Consider the following 5,675-nt stretch of genomic DNA (forward strand, 5'->3'; position numbering starts at 1 on the left):
GTTTCTGACTATGATCACATTACTTACTGTTCAGTAATTTAGAAATGTTTTACATGTATTTCTTGGAAATTGGAGCATATAGTAAGAGTCATCCTTTACCTTCTCTGACCAGAGATTACATCTAGAGGCTCAGGCTCTCAAGTAATTGGCATGCAGGCATGCACCAAGTACCCAGCCTAGTGGTTATTCTTAATATCTCTACTGGCTTGTGGTATTTTTTCCTGTATATAACATAAAATAAAGCTGCATCCTTTTATATACTAAAAATGACCTGTGAAATCATAAGAATGTTGTTCTTCAAGATGATTTGCTTGAAATACAATTCTAAAATTCTTTCCTACTTTTGAGAAATCATACTTCTCATTATTTTCCTTGTAGCTTTTGAGAAATCCAGTACTTGCCTGCTACAGAATTGTATTTTTTTTTACAAGTTTGTATTCTAAATGACTAATCCTCAGAATAAGATTTTTATCAAAATAATTGATATCATTCTTATAATAATGTCCACAAATATGAAATTCCAGAGATTTTACTATAAATTGAACAGTTGAGGTGATCCTTAGCTGCCTCAGTAATGGCAGACACCAGAGTACATTAGGTTAGTTGTGCCCCCACTCAGGAGTAAGAGTAGACTTCTCCAGAAACAGCTGGACATAGCTCAGCAGTAACAAGCACTGGCTGTTCTTGCAGAGGACCCAGATTCTCTTCCCAGCACCGACATTCTCTTCCCAGCCCACAGCCATCCACAACTCTAGTTCCAGAGGGTCTGATGCCCTCTTCTGACCTCGGAGGGCACTAGACACACATGTACATACATACAGTAAGGCTTACCGCTCATGAAATCAAATTTTCAAAATAGGAGGGGTGGGTTGGCTGAGTTGGTTTTGGTTTTGAGGTTATACATACATTTTTGAGTAAGTAGCATAGGATAACATTACTGTAAGGATGAGTAGAAAAACTTGTTTCAACTAATAAATATCCTTGTATTTAAAGAATTTAGATGAAAAGACTTGGTACAAAATATAGAACACTTTTAAGGATTAAATCCATCTTTACTTGTAAAGTATTCCTCAGGGGAAGCTTGGGGAGAGAATGCAACAGAAAGTACAAGGAGAAAACTGGGTGGTGTGGAAGGAATGAGAGGAATTCAACATTAACCTGTCAGAGGAAAAGAAAAACAGGCTCTTGCAACACACTCCCAAAAGGGTTTTCCACCTCCAAATAATACAGTGTGTTTTGGTCAGTTCAGGGCTAGGTAGATGCAGGTTAGCTTCTCCCATGGGTTTAGCCAGTTGCAGTTACAAATACACATAAAGCAACATACTTTTAAAAATACTTGTTTGTAGCTGGGGTGATGGCTAGAGCCTTAAATCTCAGCACTTGGGAGGCAGAGGCCAATGGATCTCTGTGAGTTCAAGGCCAGCATGGTCTACAAAGTGAGTTCCTGGACAGCTAGGGCTACACAGAGAAACCCTGTCTTAAAACCATAATAAACTACCACCAACAACACTTATTTATATAGTCTTTTAAAATTACTATGGAGCAAATCAGCAAATAAGCACTCACCTATTTGATTCAATACAAATTTTGTTAAACTGAATATTTCAATATCACACTTTGCTAAATATTTATTGGCCTGATTATATTGATCAGTGCTGTGTTGAATGTTATGCAAAAATCCATTTGGTGGTCGGGGTGGGGGAGTGTTCTTACTTTAGTTTTTTGGTTTGTTTTCTGTTTTTGAGACAGGGTCTGACTGTAGCTCTGACTGACCTGGAACTCACTATATAGACCAGGCTGGCCTCAAGATAAATCATGGGTTATGAGGTAGGGTTTATGAATTTGTCACAGGGTAACTGAACCTTTTAGGTTTAACAGGGTCACCAACCAAACAAGCATAAGTAAGGGCTCCTTGAGTTTGTGTACTCATTCATCAAATCTCTGAAAACTTTCACTGCTCTTCTCAGGCCCATCTCTTCCCTGATCCAGTCTGTCAGGTAACACCCCACAAGACAACAGTTTAGCCAGTTTGCAGGCTTAGCCATGTGTTTCCAAACTCTCTTGGCCTTAAAACTATAAGATGATTAGAAAATGTGCATCTCACTAGTTTATGGCATGTTTTGAAAATCTGTGTATTCATCATTAGGAAATGAGGTTTCGAGGCTGGAGACATGGCTCAGCTAACTGCTGACTGCTCTCCCAGAGGTTCTGAGTTCAATTTCCAGCCACCACATGGTGGCTCACAACCATCTGTAATAGGATCTGATGTTCTCTTCTGGGGTGTCTCTACTAATGGCCGTAGTATACTCATATACATAAAATAAACACATCTTTTTTTAATTTAAAAAAAAAAAAGGAAATGAGGTTTTCCACATCAGAAAGATGCTTTGAAAAGTATCTCAACCAACTGTGTCAGTTTACAGTGCCTCCGTCATCTGCCATCTAGTCCTCTAATGTTTTAACCCTTTCCCAATCTGAAATTCTAGCCCCTTTTCCAGCCCAAGGGTAATTCCCTGGTTTTCTGGAGATCAGATAGATGATTTAGGGGCTGGAGAGATGGCTCAGTGGTTAAGAGTACCCTCTGCTCTTCCAGAGATCCTGAGTTCAATTCCCAGCAACCACATGGTGGCTCACAATATTCTATAATGAGATCTGATGCCCTCTTCTAGTGTGTCTGAAGACAGCAACAGTGTACTCACATATGTGAAATAAATAAATCTTTTTTTTAAAAAAAAAAGATGATTTAACATCAGTAAACTGAGCTGGGCATGGTGGTGCAGCATTTGGGAAGCAGAAGCAGACTGATTTCTCTGAGTTCAACGCTAGCCTGCTCTACATAATGAGTTCCCAGCTAACCAATCAGAACTCCCTAACCTTGTCTTAAAAAAAAAAAAAAAAAAGTCAGGAAACAGTATGAGCTATCTGGAATTTATAAGTTTCTTCAACCTAATTTCATTCAGTTGAAATGGAGTTAAAAAAAGCAACAGAAGACCAGTGAAGACTAGGTAAACCAGAGGAAAAACAGCAGGTAACAAAACACTTGAAGTATTGTCATTGCTTGTATTTATGTAAGAAAGAACACCGTGTCATTACAAAAATAAATTACCTGTAATGTTTCTTATTATTCTCATTTCACAGAGACAGGATATAAGGCAAGCTACAATGCAGTAGCTTCCTCAAGTGCTATTCTAAAACAGTTAAACGCATGAGCCAAGATCCAACCCCTAGCTGGGTCCTGTGCCTTTTGTACTTGATAACTTAATTCAGGCATTACAAGATAAAAGTGCAGAATTGGATGGACACAGGCAGTCAGTAGAAAATTCTGTAACAGAATTTCTGATGTTAACCACTATCTACCATGCAGTCTCCATTTATGGAGATGGATCCTCCTAATGTTTTATACTCAATAATTTATCCATCTGTAGGAAGCATTTAACTTCATTCTTGTTTTCTATGGCCCAAGTTTTCTTAGGACTTCATTTCAGGTTGATAGTAAAACCACTGCAGGGCTGGAGAGATGGCTCAGAGGTTAGGAGCACTGACTGCTCTTCCAGAGGTCCTGAGTTCAATTCCCAGCAGCCACATGGTGGCTCACAACCATATGTAATGGGATCCGATGCTCTCTTCTGGTCTGTCTCTTAAGACAGCCACAGTGTACTCATATAAATAAAATAAATAATTCTTAAAAATGACACTGCAAATGAAAATCCTCTAAAAATAACTAGTAAAAAATACTAAACTCCAGTTGCCCATTAACCAGTTAGAAAATCTCAATACACTTGATGAGATTCTATCTTCAGTATGTCCAATTTGGTAAATGTTTTGTGCATTTTCAAATATAAAGCATTCTTTTCACAGACAAAACAAAAACAAAACATCAGCCCCTTTACATAGAAAAGATACTGGTCAAAGAGCCGAACTAAAGTATTTTGCTAAGGCACAGAAAGACAGTGGCTTTATTGTCTTTATTCTGTTCTTACCAAAACAATATATACACATTTTAACAAATTAATTATTTAGAGAAGAAATAAATCTAAGATGTACTTTCTAAGTATGCTAATAACCCTCACTTAGACACCAACCACTAAACTAAATAAAGATTAGAGATACTTGACATCTTCAAGGCTTCCTATACTACCTTCTATACTGCTTGGTGTAGATCATATTACCTGTTGGGAGGAGGCTGTGCTGGGCAACTGGGGGCTTTCATAAAGTCATAAATGCCATTGACTAAGGATCTGTTTTCATGACCTAAAGAATCTCCTCACCCCCAAACTATCAGGTTGTGTTTCAAGAATGGAGGGGAGGTCCATGTCTAAGCATGTCCTCTCTCATTTTGTTTTCTTTTTCGGTCTTTCAAGACAGGGTTTCTCTGCAGCCCTGGCTGTCCTGGAACTCCTAAGTGCTGGAACTAAAGGTGTATGCCACCACCTCCAACTTCTTTTAACTGCACCTTTGTCATTCTCTCACTCCCACCCCCACCCCCTGGTATTTACCATTCTCTTCCATGCTTCTGAATTTAATTTGCTTAGATGTTGCATGTGAGATTATGCCATGGCTTCCTGTGGCTTCTTTGTTCACTTAACCGTGGTACCATCCAGATTCATCTGTGTTGTCCACAAAATACCTTCCTTCTGGTGTTCCAATGTATGTGTGTACACTTGTCTACATTCATTCACCAGTGCTACCTAAACATTGAGTGTTGTCATTTTTTTTACAGCATCCTTATTTCACGTGGACAGATGTGGTTTGAATGAGAAATATCCTCTACAGACTTGGGTTTTGAGCACTTAGTTCCCAGCTGTTTGAGGAGGTTTAGGTCATTAGGGGTGGCCTCTGAGATTATTACAGCCTTGCCTCCCTGGGTCCCTCTCTGGTTCCTGCTCTTGTTGTCATGCCTCCCACCATGTTGGACTCTCACCCATCTGAACCATCCATAAGTCCACATATAAACGCTTTGTCTTACAAGTTGCATTGGTCATGAGATTTTTATCAAAGCAATATAAATATATTTCTAGTTCTAATTCTATTGTGGGTTTTTTTTCTTTTTTGGCTTTGGTTTTGGTGGTGAATAAGTGCATGAAATACGGAAGTGTACATTTTACCATGAAGCTCCAGACTCAATCCTCTGTGCCTGTTCTAACTATTGGAAAAGTTTAATGAGCTGGATAGACTTTGGGAGGTGGTTTACTTTGTTTAATTAAAGTTTCTTAAAATAAACTTAGTGATAAACTTTATAAAATTAAAAAAGGAATAGGATAGAAAAGAGATTTATCAATTTGCTTAAAACTCATTTACTGAAAGACATCTAGAAGGAGGTTTCCCAGTTACAGTTATCAGAAGTAAAGTTACCAGCCTGGGGCTGGTGACACATGCCTTTAATCCCAGCACTTGGGAGGCAGAGGCAGGCGGATTTCTGAGTTCCAGGCCAGCCTGGTCTACAGAGTGAGTTCCAGGACAGCCAGGGCTACACAGAGAAACCCTGTCTCGAAAAAACCAAAAACAAAAAAAACAAAAAAAAAAAAAAAGAAAAGGAAAGAAAAAAGAAAAAACAAACAAACAAAAGGTTATCATGAACAGAAAAAAAGAACCAGATGCCATGAAAGTAGACTGCTGGATATGGCCTTTCTTTCTTTCTTTCTTTCTTTCTTTCTTTCTTTCTTTCTTTCTTTCTT

The sequence above is a fragment of the Grammomys surdaster genome, unplaced genomic scaffold (assembly GCF_004785775.1).
Source record: "Grammomys surdaster isolate TR1022 unplaced genomic scaffold, NIH_TR_1.0 259, whole genome shotgun sequence".
NCBI classification, from domain to species: Eukaryota; Metazoa; Chordata; class Mammalia; order Rodentia; family Muridae; genus Grammomys; species Grammomys surdaster.